Consider the following 17783-nt stretch of genomic DNA (forward strand, 5'->3'; position numbering starts at 1 on the left):
TCCAATTTTCTCTACCAAGAAGGTGTTAAGCTTCTGATCTCTCATGGAAATTGTACTCTGTATGAGTATTACCTCATCCAAATGTATGTTCCCAGTGAACCTGTCATCAAGTAGACTTGATGCCTTAATTTTTTCCTTTTGTAGCAAGATGCCTTGCTAGTTACTTATGCAGACCTCGCTTAGGGGCAGTAAGGGCAATACAAAAAAGTGTATGGTAATTACGAGCATTAGAACTGAGCACAGCCATTACTGTAGCATTTGATGCTGAGATTTTAGGGTCAACCAAGTTTTTTCTTCAGAATCAAAATAAGGGTAATTGGACTCAATTCATCTATTCAGCGCATGGTTCAAGTCCGTGAACTCTACAGTTACAAAGGTAACTGTATCATAGATTTTGCTTTTAAGGATGCTAACACATGTCCATAGTTTGTCTATTTATTCAACATACATTTTCTGAGCATGTTTTGTCTACTGACCTAGGCTCTGGAGATACAGTGGTACATGGTACAAATCCTTACAAGTGCTCAATACAAGTCGTGATATTAAATAACAGGCTGTGAATGAGGAGCAGATAATGCATAGTGGATATTCTTAAAGTATGGTAGCTACACGCGTGTGGATGGGAATTAGGACTTCATGAAGGAGCAGTGTTTGCTTTGGGCCTTGAAGGACGGGCAAGATTAGAAATGTGGAGATACTAAAGACCCCTCAAACTCTAACATTCTCTATTTATATGATTCCAAGCTCAAGTGATCCAAAACGGCTCCTCAGAATTGCAGCAAACTGAAGTCAATGGTGTAGGTTCTCCACTGAAAAGTCAAAAGAACCTTAGAGATCAACCCCCAGGAGAGTCTAAGGTATCATTATGAGTGTGTCATGTTAGGCCATGTTTTCTCAACAAAATTTCCTCAGACTCCCTAACTAAATATGTTTGGACTTATATTCTAAGTTCAGAGACTTGAGCCTTTCACAGATAACTGGATAAAATAAGAACTACATTTTACTGCGTACTCGTACTTTGTTTAGGAAGCAAGTTAGTCTCCAATATTAGAAAGTTCTAAGAAAGAATCTGAAATATGACACCTTGCTCAGCAGCTGACAATATTGCTTACATTTCTTATTTTTAAATAATTTTATTAAAATATAACTAATATACAATACAATATTATATTAGTTTCAGGGGTACAGCATAGTTACTCAACATTTATATACCTAAAGAAATGATCACCATGATAGTCCAGCAACCATCTGACACCATACCATGCTATCACAACATTATTGACTATATTCCCCATGCTGTACATTACAACCTCATGACTTACTTATTTTATACCTGGAAATTTGGACCTCTTATTGCCCTTCACCTCTCCCCGCTTTAAAAATTTTTCAAGTACAGTTAACATTCAACATTATGTTATATCAATTTCAGGTGTACAGCATAGTGGTTAGACATTTATATAATTTAAGGAATGAACCCCTGACAAGTCTAGTATCCACCTAGCACTATACATAGTTATTACCATATCATTGGCTATCTTCCCTGTGCTTTGCTTTACATTCCCATGACTATTTTGTAACTACAAATTTGTGCTTCTTAATCCCTTCACATTTTTCACTCATCCCTAACCCCCCTCCCATCTGGCAACCATCAAAATGTTCTCTGTATCTATGAATCTGTTTCTGCTTTGTTTCTTAATTTTGTTCTTAGATTCCACATATAAGCAAAATAGGTTGCATCTGTCTTTCTCTATCTGATATACTTCACTCAGCACAACACCCTCCAGGTCCATCCATGCTGCTGCAGATGGCAAGAACACATTCTTGCAGATGGCAAGAACCTTTCATGGCTGAGCAATATTCCATTGTATACCGGGCGTGCTAAAATATGTATACAAATGGACACTTTGGTCAACGTTGCCCAAGCAGTAGTTCACCGTAATCAGAAGTGTCTGGACGCTGATGGTAACCACTTTGAGCACCTCTTGTAATTACAGAAATTAAACATGACTTGTATTTATCTTTTGTTATCAGTATATATTAAATATTACAACATTAGTAGTTTTTTTTCTTTCTTAAAATATGTATACATTTTTCTGGCACCCTCTGTATTATGCACCACCTCTTTTTTATCCATTTATCCACTGATGGACACCCAGGCTGCCTCCACATCTTGGCCATTGTCAACAATGTTGCAATGAACACATGGAGGCACGAGTCCCCTCAAAGTAGCATTTTGGGTTTCTTCAGAAAAATACTCTGAAGTGGAATTATGTGTCCTTCATTGTCTCTTCTTATAGTCTATGTTTTAAAGTGTATTTTGTCTGGTATAAGTGTTGCTATTCCTGTTGTTTTGTTTGTTTGTTTGTTTTTTTCATTTCCATTTTCATGAAATATCTTTTTCCATCCCTTTACTTTCAGTGTGTGTGGGCCTTTCAATCTCAAGTGAGTCTCTTGTAGGCAGCACATGTAGGGTTTTGTTTTCTTATTCATTCAGCCACCCTATGTCTTTTGATTGGGTTTCTTTCATTCCATTTGCATTGAAAGTAATTGCTTAACAACATGTAGCTATTGCCATTTTTGTTACTCATCATTTTGATATTTATTTTTCTCCATTTTAAAAAGTCCCTCTAACATTCCTTATAATACTGATTTAGTGATGATGAACTCCTTTAGCTTTTTCTTGTCTGGGAAGCTCTTTATCTGTCCTTCAATTTTAAATGACAGCCTTGCTGGGTAGAATAGTCTTGGTTGTAGGTCCTTGCTTTTCATCACTTAGAATATGTTGTGCCAATCCCTCTTGGCCTGCAAAGTTTCTGTTGAGAAATCAGCTGACAGTCTTATGGCAGCTCTTCTGTAAGTTACTAGTTGCCTTTCTCTTGCTGCTTTTAGGATTCTCTCTTTGTCTTTAACCTTTGCCATTTTAATTATAATGTGTCTTAGTGTGGGCCTGTTTGGGATTCTCTGTGCTTCCTGGACTTATACATCTATTTCCTTTGCCAGGTTAAGAAAGTTTTCAGTCATTATTTCTTCAAATAGGTTCCTAATCTCTTGCTTTCTCTCTTCTCCTTCTGATACCCCTATTATGCAAATATTGTTACACTCGATGTCCCAGAGGTCTCTTAAACTATCCTAATTTCTTTGGATTCTTTTTTTCTTTTTGCTGTTCTAATTGGGTGTTTTCTTCTGTCTTGTCTATGAAATCACTAATTCAATCCTCTGCTTCATCTAGTCGGCTAGTGATTCCTTTTAATGCATTCTTCATTTCAGTTACTGTATATACTTCACTTCTGACCAGTTCTTTTTTATGGTTTCTATGTCCTTTTTTATGCTTGCTATTTCTTTGTTGAAGTTCTCACTAAGTTCCGTGAGCATCCTTATAACTTATTTTGAACTCTGTCTCTGGTTGCTTGCCTCCATTTCATTTAGTTCTTTTTATGGAGTTTTCTCCTTTGTTTTTATTTGGGATGTATTTCTTTGTTTCCTCATTTTGGTTGCCTCTCTGTATTTGTTTCTATGCATTAGGTAGATCTGCTATGTCTCCCAGTCTTGGCTGGGTGGCCTTCTGTAGTAGGTGTCCTGTGCGGCCAAGTGGCATAGTCTCTGGTCACCTGCTTCCAGTGCCTCAGGAGTGTCCTCTTTGTGGGTGTGTGTGCCTTCCTCTTATAGTTGAGCCTTGATTGCTATTGCCATGTCAGTAGGTGGGATTGATCCTTATGCTGACTGGTTGTGGGGTTTGGCCATGTCCACAGCTTATGGACTGCTGGGCAGGGGGCTTACCCCACTGAGTGGGATCCACCCTAGCTAGCTCTGGTGCCTGTTCTGGCCACCCTTTGTGTGCGCTGCTTGTGGGACTAATTGGGCAGTGTCCTGCTGTGTTCTGAAGCCGACCTCTAAGTATGTTGGTTCTGGGGCCTCTTGGGAGGGGCTCCAGTGCAGGCCCAGGTCACCTACTCCTTTGACTGTTCGGGGACTACAAAGTGGTACAGCTACACTGTACCTAGCACGGTATGGTAGCAGCTACAAAGTGATACATGGTTGTTTGGTGTCTGAAAGCATGTCTGGTGCTAAACCTGGAAACACGTGAGAGAGGCCATGCTATGAACGGAGGATGTTAGCCACAAGTATCAAGCCTGGGATAGCTTTGCAAAAAGCCAGGACACCCCAAGGCTTGCTGCCACATACCAGCTCTCTTAAGGCTCAGCCACTGATAAAGCCTCATGTGGTATGCCATTTGGGTGAGGCAGGGTCTCAGGGAGTCACCAGAGCAGGAAGAGTTGTTGTTACCAGGTTAATGTGGACTCTGGTTTGGTGCCAGTGCTGAGCCTTGAGCAACTCAGAAGAAGTCTCAGAGCACACCGAGGCCAGTCACCACCCACCTGGGCCCTGTCACACTCCAGTAGTTTTCCAAAAAAGAGTGCAATTCGGACAGGGTTGGCTGCTTGTGGAGACAAAGCCTCTGGCATTGGGGAAGATGGGTGGGGCGGGATCCCAATGAGTCAGCATGGTGAAGCAGTGGAGCTCACCAGACCAATCAGATTCAAATTTGGTCATAAGCACAGGGGGCGGGCTCAACACAGGAAAGATGGTGCCTGCCTGACTGCCAACTGAATGGGAGGAGGACAGGGAAAATGCCAACTGTCCTCCAGTCCTTCCTTCAAAGCCTCAGTCTGCCCCCGTATGTCTCCGATGCCTCCTGAGTCATCATCCCTCTGCCGGAGCTCAAGGTGAGTGCTTATGAATGAGTGAGTCTGTGCGTAAGCCATTTAAGACGACTTCTGGGTTTCCCGCAGCCTTCCGTCCCACCCGGATGGTCAAAATCCCCATTGTATTTTACAGCCGGATATTGTGGGGGCTCCTCTACCTGCACCATACTCTGGGCTGGGGAGCCTGGTATGGAGGCCTGGGGTCCCTCACTTCTCCAGGGGAAACCTCCTTGGCTGAGATATCCTTCCTTGTTCTCAATCACCACACGGATGTTTGGGGCCTCTTCTGTGGCTTCACCCTCCTACCAGTCTCAATGTGGCTTCTTATTTATATTTTTTGTTATAGAACTTCTGCTCAGCTAGACTTCAGGTGGTTCTCCAGGTTGATTGTTCTACAATTTAGTTGTAATTTTAATATGTTCATGGAAAGACGCAGGCACAGTATTTATCTATTCCACCATCTTGGATTTCTGCAATATTTTTGCTTACATTTCAATTTGCTTTCATTCTTTTTATTTCAGTTGTCCTAGTTTACTATTTTACTAGATATTTTGACCAACTAGGATGCAAAGTAATCTGCACTTGCCCTAATCTAAATGCATCACTTGGTGTAGATTTAAATTTATATCAGCATTGCCTTCCTAACTAGAATGTATTTTTTTAATAGACTCTTACAGTCCTGTGCATGTAGGGAGAGCTCAGATGTTAGCTGGATTGAACAGAGGTAGCACAGATCTGAAGGTTTTTAATCTAAGGGATCAAATTTCAGGAAGTAGGTTCAGGGAGTCAATTTCCTCCCCCATGGTTTCAGGCAAAAGGGATGGTTTACATATATATATATATATATATATATATATATATATATATATATATATATATATATATTTATCCCTGCCTCTACTTAGGCCATACAACTATGTATGTATGGTTTGCTTTACCCGTTAATTCTCACTGTTCTCTCCAGAGTTAATTAGCATCCATCTTGAATTCACTGGTTTGGCATTTTATACATAGTTACACCTGTATTAACAAAGTTTATTTTAAAAATATAAACATTGAATAGTGAATATATTTAATTAGATAGAAACATATATTTCTAAAATACATCTGGGTATGAAAATAACAATACTATGAATCTTAGAAACCAATGTTTCCAACAGCAACAATGACAGGAGCGGCTGACATGAGCTCTTCTCAGGTCTACTTCGGAATTATGATACAACTGGCCATCTCTTTTCCTTTGGTAGATGTACTGTGCCATTTGAAAGGCAAGGTTGGTGCCAACTAAATGGGTTCCTGCTGCAAAGAATGCTAGCACATTCTTCTCCTTCATTTACATGAGGTTGGTGCAAAAGTTATTGCGGTTTAAAAGCTTAAGAACAATTGTAAAAGCCACAATTACTTTTGCACCAACTTAATTGGCCATCAAGTACCTCAGACATTGTAAAACTTCCCCCTTAAATTATGACAGGAACCAGGACAATATGATATGGACCCCTCTCTGGGTGGCATGGAAAGGCCATAGTTTTTTGTGTCTTTCCTTTTTTCTTCCGTCTTGCCAGAAACTCATTGGTTTTATTAGTCTTTTTGAAGAACCAATTTCTGACTTTGTTGAATCTTTACGTGGTATGGATGTTTACCCATCCATTCATTTCTAGACATATCTTTGTTTTTTCCTTCGTTATGTTTTTTTGGGGGGGAGAATTCTGTTTTTTTTCCCTAACATCTTAAGATGAAGGCTTAGCTGATTAAGCATGAGGAAAATGGGCTGAATAATATTAATACAAGGCCCTTTTGTCTTGGCCCTTACAAAGTCATGAAAGGCCTTCCTTTTCTCTCATCTCTTTATGGCTATTAAATGCAGAGGACCCAGTAAGCTCAATAGGATTCCAATGGGGTCTAGAAGATGGCAATGCTAGAAAAGAGATGGAGTCATAAACCTGTATCATTGGCGACTATGAAGGAGAAACAAACTTCTATTGTGTTAAATCACTGAGGCTTCGAGGTTTACCTGTTAGGACACTGCATGGTAGCATAGCCTAATGAATACAGTGTTGTTCAAGTGTTCTATGTCCGCAGTGTTATTTTGTCTGTTTAATCCAGCAATTATTGAAAAAATGTGTTAAAATATTCTAATCTGATAGTTGATTTTGTAAACTTATATTGTATTTCTGTTTTTCTTTTTTATATTGCTATTGTCTTGTTATATTGTTAGGTACATACAAGTTTAGAATAGTCTTATTTTCCTGGTAAATTTAGTCTTCTGTTATTATAGAGTGACTTTTTATTTCTAATAATGCTCCTTGCCTTACAGTCTACTTTATCTGGTTTAAATGTAATTATTCCCACTTTATTTGGTTAGTATTTGGCTATGATAAATTTTTCTTTTTATTTATTTCTCTTTTTCTGAGTTTTTTAAAAAAAGTTTACTGTCTTTAAAATAGATTGACTGTTTCTGCTCACTTAATTTCTTTTAATTTCTGCGAATTTATAAAGAAAATTACTTTTCTTCTGCCTACAATATATCCTTTAGACTTTTCTTTAAAAAGTTCTCTTAGAAGTAAATGCTTTCAGATTTTGCATGTTTGTTTATAATTCTCTTAATCTTATTGTTTTAAAAGTATACTTTTATTGGGATTAAAATTCTAGATTGAAGCTTTTGTTTCTAGGAATTATGGATTAAATTGCAACAGAACCCAATATCTTTTTATGTATAAAAAGTCTTGGTAAATGTGAAACACCTGTTTGAAGGTGTTGGCAAGGTACTGAAGTAGCTATAATGTGTGTAATCAAGATCCTAAGGAGAAGGGAATTGAAAAAAGGTGAATCAAGCATTACTTACTGCTTTTCTTCCCAAAACATTTGCTGATTCTTAATGCTACCAGGCTCGGATATTGATCAAATATTTATCTCTAGTGTATACTTTGGGGTATTCATTAAAAGAATAGAAAATAACTTTGTTATCAAGAAGCTAACTGAGGTAGGAAAGTGGAAAATATTTTATTAATCCAAAGAGCAGAGAAAGAAATAAAAGAACACAAAATAGGTGGACCAAATGGGAAGGAATAGTAACATGATGGATTTAAAATAAAACATATCAATGTTTACATTAAATATTCCAATTAATAAATGAATAATGTTATATGGAAGATTATAAAAGCAAAACTCAATTATTTGCTGTTTTAAAAAGATTTGTTTTAAATATGAAAACAGAAATGTTGAACATGAAAGAAAAAAATTGTAACATGAATTCTAATGAGTGTAAGTTGACATTTATTTTCTGTCAGCACAATTAAGTTATTATTTTGTTCTCTTCCAAATTTCACTCTGGCTTTTGAGAAATCAGTTGTCAATGTAATTGTCATTCATTTGAGTATAAGCTATATTTCTTCTCTGGTTAATCTCTTTCTTAACCAGAATCTCTGAAGAGAATCTCTGGTTCTTCTCTTTCTTTTCTCTCTCCCTCCCTTCCTCCCTCCCTTCTCTTCTCTTCTCTTCTCTTCTCTTCTCTTCTCTTCTCTTCTCTTCTCTTCTCTTCTCTTCTCTTCTTTCTCCTTCCTTCCTTCCTTCCTTCCTTCCTTCCTTCCTTCCTTCTTTCCTTTCTTTCTTTCTTTTCTTCTTTCTTTCCTTCTTTAAGATTTTTTCTTTGGTATTATATAGTTTTTCCATGGTGTGCCTAGATGTGGCTTTTGTTTTATTTATCTTGCTCTCAATTCACTAGCCTCCTGGTAGCTATTAACTATCAGTTGTGTAAATTTCTTGTCTATTATCCTTTCAAAGCTTTCTTCTGTTTAATTTCCTACATCCTTTTCCATTTATAGTTAAATGGCTGATAGATTTTCCTACTTTATTCTCCATGTCTCTTAGCCACTTTATCATATTCTCCATTTGTCTTTTTATATGTGATACATTCTAGAAAATTTCACATAAACATTCTGGTTAATTAATTTCATTTTTGCCTAATATATTGTGCTTTGAGTATTTTATATGTAAGTTATTATAGTCTTTATTTCCAAACATGTTTTATTTTTTCATTTTTCAAGATAAGCTTTTCCATTTTTAATAATCTTTTGTGTTCTAGTCATATATTGAATCCCACATTTTACTTCCTTAAACATATTTGTGTTATATTTTAAAATTGATAATTCTAGTACCTGAGGTCTTTATGAATCTCAATAACCTTGTATTGGGTTAAATTGTGACACTTCCGCCCACCGCCCCCACCCACACACAAATTCATGTGCTTCTTAGAACCTCAGAATGTGATCCTATTTGGAAATTAGGTCTTTGCTGGTATAATTACTTAAGATGAGATCAAACTGGAGTGGGGTGGGCCCTACATACAATGTGACTGGTGTCCTTATAAGAAGAAAAGAGACACAGAAACACATGCAAAGAGAGAAGATGTGAAGACAGACTCATGAGAAAAAATGCCATGTGAAGACAGGCAGAGATTGGAGTGATGCTTCTTCAAACCAAGAAATGACAAGTATTTCTAGCAACCACCAGAAGCTGGGAGAGAGTCGTGGAACAGACCCTCCCCAACAGACTTCAGAGAGACTCAGCCCTGCTGACACCTTGACTCAGACTTTTGGTTTTCAAACTGTAAAATAACAAATTTGTTATTTTAAGCCACCGAGTTTGTGGTACTTTGTTACAGCAGCCCTATGAAACTAAAACAAATCTTATCTGTAAAATAGATAATACCAAATCAGTCAAAGATATAATGTGAGAATTAAATGAGATCGTGTATATAAAGTACTTTGCCTTGTCTGATCCAAAATAAGTTTCTTTCTTTTCTCTCTCCCTCCCTTCCTCCCTCCCTCCCTTCTCTTCTCTTCTCTTCTCTTCTCTTCTCTTCTCTTCTCTTCTCTTCTCTTCTCTTCTCTTCTCTTCTCTTCTTTCTCCTTCCCTCCTTCCTTCCTTCCTTCCTTCCTTCCTTCCTTCCTTCCTTCCTTCCTTCCTTCCTTTCTTTCTTTTCTTTTTTCTTTCCTTCTTAATGATATGTGAACATTTTATTTGCTTCCTGTCTCACAAGGGGTGTCCCACTCCTGTGGTCTTAACACCTCAGAACTTTGGTGTTGTTGACCTCGACACCACTTTGCTATCAACAATCCTGTAAGTGGTGGTCCTTTGGATGGATTACGTGGAGTTCCTGTTACCAAGATCGAAATCCTCCCCTTCTAGTAGGTGATGGTAGGTGGCTATCTTAGTCTCCAGCTTGTCCTTGATTTTCAGCAGGGCCTCATACTCCTAGGTTTGGAGCCAATCATTTGCCCAGGTCTGGGCCAGCTCTGACTCCAAGTACAGCAGGTTGGGTCTTTTTCTTTAGAGTACACACACATATACATATATACGACACACATATCAAATATCTGCATATACACCATATATATCCACATACAATTGATTGCAATTCTCCTCACTCAAATCTCATTCAGGTCTTTCCATATAATCCCAGCAATGAACCCCTTAAAGTTTTCCCATATTTTTAAAAAACTGTATATATCTGAGAGTTTCTCAATTTTAAACCAGATTTCATGTAACGTAATATTAAATTTTTCCCTTCAAATAAAAGGAAAGGCACTCTTTTCATAATAAAGATCCAGAAATAGTGAGTTATGCTTGAGGGGAAAAGTTTTTTTTTATCAATAGTTAGTACCCTCTAAGTTACTCTTCATTAGTCAGAAAAATCTTTCACAAACCCTTTTTTCAGAATAAAAAAGAAAGTCATGTTGGCTCTAGTGGTTTGCATTGTGGTGCTGCTCACTTAATACCAACCTGAAAGCAACAATCTCACTTTAAGTCAGGAATTTAATCAGTAGTTAGTTTAACTTGGCTAGTTGAGTCAATAGCTTGAAGTGAGGATGGAGTACCATGAGAAAAGTTAAATTTAACCTTCTGAGTCCCAACATGTTAAAGTTTCTGTGACTCAGAATTAAAGTGTGCTTTGAAATGAATTCTAACATGAGTTAAGAGAACGGATGAACATTTGAAGTGAATGATGTTATTTTCAGAAAGTAGCTTTTTTCTTCCCTGTGTCTCCTCAAGGATTTTAGTGAGTAAAGCAATGACGAAAACCTTGTGTGTGGTTGTGGAACATAAACATACATGTTCCACCTCTTTTAATATGTTTTGATACTCTGAGGATAATCCTAGGTGTAGTATATAAATAAAGAGCAAAGTCCTGGGTTGGGCAATAGTGTCCTAATTGAAAGATGGATTGTTTAACTCTAGACTGACATCAAATAGAGAAAAAACTTGAACAATCTTTTTAGTTAAGTATTCCATATCAAAAGGAGATTCCTTTTTTCCCCTTTCCTTTAAGGGCTCAATTCATGATGTGATTATATAGTGTAGTTATCTACTATAGTTCAGTTTACATAGTGGTATCACTTTACAAAATGAGGTTAATTGAGAAAACAATGCTTTGGTCATACTTTAAAGTATCAGATGAACTAATATTCATAAAGAATCTTTTAAAAGATTGTGGAATAAAAGACTTTTTACTTATAAATGTATAAGACTCTTGAAAATTTATTCCTTTATTTGTTCAGTCATTCACATATTTTTATTCACGTGTTTATTCAAAAATACTTATTTTGTGCTGACAATAGAACCCATACTTGGTGCAGGAATATAGGTCGGGGGAAAGATAATTACAAATTAAGTAAGTGAAATATATAGTATGTTATTATAGTTGGTGATGAAAAATTTGGAGGAAAATAAATTTGAGGAGGAAGATGGAGAGTGAAGGAATATGTTGCAATTTTTAAAGGAATGGTCAGGGAAGACCTGAGGAAGTACCAACTGAGTTAATTGGAGGAGGGGAGAATATATTGAAGCGAAGTTGTTGAAGAAATTAAAATTTGCAAATCTGAATTACAAGAGAGACACCTATGCTCCCATCAATATGTTTAGAGAAACTTTTTAGAGTATCCTATGTTTTTAAAAATTTTATATTTATTTACAAAAGATTCCAAAACTCTGGACCAACCATAAAATTTTTTCAGTTTGTTCTGAAGGTCTTTATCTACCAGCCTCTATTTGTTCTAGATCTGGTTCCAATAATTTGACTGAGGGCTTTGATGACAGGCTATTTAGATATACTGGGGTAAATTAGCTATCCTCAGCTACCGAGTGTATGAGAGTGTTGTGGCTTGGGTGTAGTCTACATTTTGCAGTCTTGGAAACATTGTGTAGTGCTCTGGTTCGCTCAAAGTGGCAGGAACCTTAAGCAAGGCACTTTATTAAACCTGCTGCTTCAGAATCTCCACTTGCAAAACAAAATGACTAGATTAAATGGCTTTAAGAAAGACACTTTTGGTTCTCACATTCCATGATTATGTGATATTAACCTTGATTCCTATATAGAGCATTTTAAGTTGTGAGCATAGATTTGTCATAAAGAATTCTCTTTGCTCTTGTTAGTAATGATTCTTCTTTGTGTACTTGACTCAGTGGACTACCATCATGAGAATACTTACGTACAAATTTGACTCTGAATCGAGGGGAGAAAAGACTGCTGAATGAGATGGCCTTAGAATATTTCATAAGGTATTTAAGAGATGTTCTGTCTTATTCCCCATGATGTTTAAAGCAGAATTAATGTGAACCTAACTTATTTTTGGATCCTAAACATTCATTAAATTTAGAGAAATTTTAGCTTTTTGAGGTCTTGAGAATAAGTATTATCTGCTGGTTTATTTTAGTTTTTGTCATTGTTGATGCAGTCGTCATTTTGCCAACCCCTTCAGTCCCACCAGAATATTGTAATCTTTCTGCTTTGTCGATTTCTCCTTTACCTCATCTGTTTTCAAGGCAATTTGTCTGTCATTCAATAGTAAGGATATGTACACTTGTTTAGCTTCAGAAGTATAGTTTGTTTAACTAGTTTTGGGTTATTGCTTTTCTTACAAGTGTTAGTAATTAGTCCATTGAATGATGAGATTCTTTTCTCTCTAAAAAGTAGTATAGATCACTGATGGGATCAAAAGAAGCAAAGTTTAGGAAAACAAACATAACTGACTCAATTAGTATCAAGGAGGCCAGCCACATGATTTAAAGCCACTCAGGAAGTTTACATTCCAGGAAGAGTTGAAAACAAAAAGAGATGTCCTTAAAACACTAATGAAAGCAAGAGGCTCATTTAACAGGTTGGCACATGATGGGTACTCAGTAATACTAGCTGAATGAAATAAATATCATATCATATATGGTTTTAAATTTACTCTCTGATAAAAAGTGTCAGGTCAACTTTAAAAAATTATTTATATTGCATGTAACACTATTGAACATATTTTAGTAGAAGGGTATGATTATTATCTATTCAAAACTTTGTATTCATATATCCACGGATACATGTTTCCTCCAGAATAAACTCCTGAGGTATGGAACAAATCAGTTGGGTCCTCATTATATTCAAAACCTGACAAACTGGGATGGAGAGGTAGAGACACTTCAGGTTTAACCAGTTTCTTTGGATTCTGCAACTAAAATAGACGTGAGACATGAATAAGAACAAGAATAAAAACATGGTAGAATCACTGTTTTGATGTGTGCTCTTGAAGAGAAATAGGAGGAGGAAATCTTAAAGAGAGAAACTTCTGAGATGTAAAGACACCATGAGATAATGATACTAATGATAACAAAAATGTGAACTACTATTTGCTAACTGATTATTATGTTTCAGGCAGATTAAGCACTTCCATAGATTATTTAATTTAGTCCTTATAAAAAATTTGTTAGGGAGATCCTTTTTTAAAGGGATTTATATTGAGATGGTGACTCCTGCAACCTGATTATAGTTATAATCAAGCCTGATTATAACAGAGAATCAGGGAGTAGGGGAAGAAGAAGAAGAAAGGATAATGCTAGATATTGTCTTCTTTTCAATGAAGTTTAGAAATGTAAAAAACTTTTCCATGTTACACAGTGAGGAAGTGGTAGAGCTGGGATTAGAATACATGTGGTGTGATTCTAGAACTTATATGACTATCCACTGCAGTACAGTGAGATTTGTGACAGAAAAGAGTTATGGGAAACTAAAAAAAATGCAAGAGTAGAATTAATTTATATCAATTAACACTTACATTCAAGGCAATAAAGAACAGAATTGATGACATTAAAATTTTGAATCAGTAATGTGGAGGACTCCTTGAAACTATTACCACAGTACAAAAAGATAAAATATTAAGGGACGTGATGACAGATGCAGAGGACAGTTAGTGGAGATCCAGCCTGAGAATTATATGTACGATTGAGGCAGAACATAATTGAGGCAGACTTTTCTTTTTAAGTGTAAAAGATCTACAGATGAAAATCAAAAGACCTTACTCAACTCCAGGGGGGAAAAGTCAAGAAAGATGGATCTCATCCCATCCTTGTAACATTTTGAATTGACAGTGATTAAACACACACACACACACACACACACACACACACACACACACACACACACACACACCCCCACAAGCTCCTGCAAGCATTTTGGTATAAAATTCAGGCTGACATCAAAATTCACCACTGCAACAGTAAATACCAGAGAATCATGGAACAGTCTCCACGGAGTCATTCATGTGTGAAGACAACAAAGAAACATTGTCAGATACTCATAGGCTAAAAAAATATACTAACTACTCCCTCTTGAAAAGTTACTTGAAAACATATATTAACTCATCAACAGAAAATTTTAAGAGCAATGAAGTCATGGAGTGAATGGATAAACATTTTTTCTCCCTTCTAGAAATCTATTCAAAGAAAATAAATCACAATGCAGAAAATAATGTATGTGAAAATATATTCCCCACAGTATTACATGTTATAGTCAAAAATTGGAAATAACCAAATGTTCCTCATCAGAAGACTATGAGATGTCATTAAAGATGATCAAAAAGATTTAAAGAATGTATTAAGTTGGTGCAAAAGAATTGTGGTTTAAAAGGTTAAAAAAAATTTACAAACACCGCAATTACTTTTACACCAGCCTAACAGAAAAATCATTTCACAGTGTTCATTTTGTGTGATCTCAGTTATGTAAGAACAAATGTATTGAGCCATTTTTGGAGGGAAATAGTTCATTTTAGTTAGGTCTGGGGAGGGAGGATTATGGATGATGTTTGTCTGCTTTTTCATATTTTCTCTATTCTTTATAAACATTTTGTGATAAGCATACGACTTTTACAACAATGAAAAATAGAAGAGTAGGAATTGATATCTTCAAAATTAGTTTGGGGTTAATTTTAGGAAACCAAACATATGTAGATTGTCCAGGGTAAACATAGCACTGAAGTGTTTTTGTTCGCCCTGGAAATGGAAACATATAAGTAGCATAGGTATTCCAGAGGCCACAGGTCACGTGCCTGAGTGATCTTTGGATCCAAGTTAGCTTTGGACACTAAGCTTGGAAGAAAATGTTCTTCTCTTGAAATATTTGCTATTTCCCCCTACTTCATGTTTCACTTTCCCTGCCCCCCCCTCTTCTAACTGAATTGGAACTTTCACAATAGTTTCCTTCAACTTTGCAATTTCTTCAAACCATCTGGATGTTAATATATCTCAAATAATAGTGAGATTCTCAATAGTTAACTTCATAGTAACTTTCTCAAAGGTAATTTCTCCAAAGTTACAAAAATTGCTACACTTTCAGCAGAAATCTTTCCTTTCAGCTATATTTACATAATATAAAAATTTGCTGCTTTATGCAGAAGTATTTTTCAAATGGACCAAGTTTTATTTCTGTTCCTAAAATACTGATATAAAAAATTTATCATTTAACAAAGTATGCCAGCATATCTGCTTTTCCCAGAAATGCTGAAAAGGATTTGCTAAAACGATGCACTGTCATTCCAATCCTACTTTATATACCAAAGGTTCGTAAAACATAATGACTGGGTGGAGGTCAGCAGCAGAGAAAACCAAATATTGCTTACTCCAGTATGTACATCTACAGTGCCGTGAAGCGGTATATGATCAAATAGCAAATCCTAGAATAAAAACAGAACTGTATTTTCTGCATTTTTAAAAAGCTAATCACTCAGTTTCTGTTATTTCTCTGAACTCCTTCTCTATGTCTTTCCTTAGTGTACCTTTGCCATGCATAGCTTTTACTCTTCCTTATGCATCTTGAGGAAATGTCTGGTTTTTCACTTCACTATTAAATGTGAAATTTCTCCTCTGTTGTATTTCTTTTAACTGTACATCTTCTTTCCTTTCCTCCCCAGCCAATGATCCCAAGCATGAGCAGCTAACAGCAACACTGCAATAGTTACTTGATGCTTTTAACAAAGCCTACCTTCAAACAATCCCAAGGCAATTCATTTATGGTGCTATGCAATTTGTTTACACATATGTCATGTTAAGACAAAACAAAAAGCAAAACTAAAGCAACATATGAAAGTCCTTTTTAAGGGACTAAAAGCATTTTTTTAAGCACTTGCTTTATTGTCCATGAAAGTAATAAATTGATACTAGTTGTTTTTTTCAGACCAAAAGTATAAATATTATTACCGGTTGTAGAAGTTCTGTGATTTGTATAACCCTGAGACTTGAAATTGATGCGAAGGTAATTTGCTTTTAAGAGGCAAAATAGTATAGGGGCTAAAGTCATGGACTCAGGAGCCAAATTGCCTGGGTTTAAATCTATCTCTTCTCTGCCACTTTCTAGCTGTGTGAACTTGAGCGTTATTTACTAGTCTATGTTTATTTTCTCAGCTACAAAATGAAGATAAAAATAGTACCCACTTCATGCTTAATTAAGGTAAAGTATTCCTGGCATGTGGTAAGTTATGTATTCAATATTATTAACTTCTAAATTATTATTTTTAAAATTAGGATTTTCCTAGAATGCTCTTCTTCCTACATATAGATGTATAGAATCGTTTACTTAGTAGATTATTCTTCTTTTCATGAGAATGAGATTAAAAATTAAATTGTCTGCTCCAAACATGTATCTATTTAATAATTACTGTAGTGTTCAAGTTTCTTTTTCTTGTTTTGATTACATTGTACCTTTGTTGGAAATATTTGTATACTCTTAGTAAATATGTGTTTTGTTACTAAAGTCTTTTTTAAAGTCTAGGTATGAGAATTATTTTATCTGTTTAAGGAGGCTATTTTCAGCTGCAAGGTCTAGCAGTGTGAGAAAAGAGAGGAAGAGAGAAACTTGGAAAGGGATAGAGGTGGATCTTAAAGAAAATATAGCTGAAAATTTCTCCATCAGTGATTCTTTCTTTGTTCATTTAACCATTATTTTTTAAAACACTGTTCAGGAAATGAGTTGTAAACACTACTTCCTGTTCTCAAGGTGTCTGTTATTAAAGAACAACTCATTGTGGTAACTGTTTCTTTGACATGTAGCACACTGTAAGAAATAAGTCTTGCTAAAGAAAGAATTAAAAACAAAGCTCTTGGTCTAGTCCAGAGAGGAGCTTTTTAGATTGGGACTTAATGAAATCTACAAAAGGAGTAGCTGAGAGTGATAAAACCCCAAATCTTCGTTGAGAATGATAAAAACTTTAATACTGCCATCATAATACCTAATACTTTATTTTGTGCTAAATACTTACTCGTTATTGTGTGCAAACAATTCTTTAAGTGTGTTTCATTTTACAAGTCTTTAAATTGAAACTTGGAATGGAAAATTTTCTGAGGTCTAGTGGCCAATCAGTGGCCTTAAAGAGGTCTACCTGACCACAGTATCTAAAGCAGACCCAGTGAGGCCTCTCTCTATCACACTTGGCTGTGTTCTTCATTCGTTCATTTTTTGCCCTGTCCTTCACTTGAAGTTCTTATTTATTTATTCATTTGCTTATTTACTTTTGTCTTCCGACACTATTCTATGCATCATAAAAGTGTAGTACAGTGCCTGGTAACTAATAGGCTAAATTTTATTAAATGAATAAACATTTAACAATACTTTATATACTCCTTAAAATAATCCTATATCATGTTCATTGTTTTAGTATTTTCTTCTTTTTACAAATAGTGAAACTGAAACAAGTGGGTGAAAACAGAAGACCTAAAGACATAAACTTTGAATACAAAGCTAGATTTGTTTTCACGCAAAGCCCACTCACTTTC

The sequence above is a fragment of the Rhinolophus ferrumequinum genome, chromosome 3 (genome assembly GCF_004115265.2).
Source record: "Rhinolophus ferrumequinum isolate MPI-CBG mRhiFer1 chromosome 3, mRhiFer1_v1.p, whole genome shotgun sequence".
NCBI lineage: Eukaryota > Metazoa > Chordata > Mammalia > Chiroptera > Rhinolophidae > Rhinolophus > Rhinolophus ferrumequinum.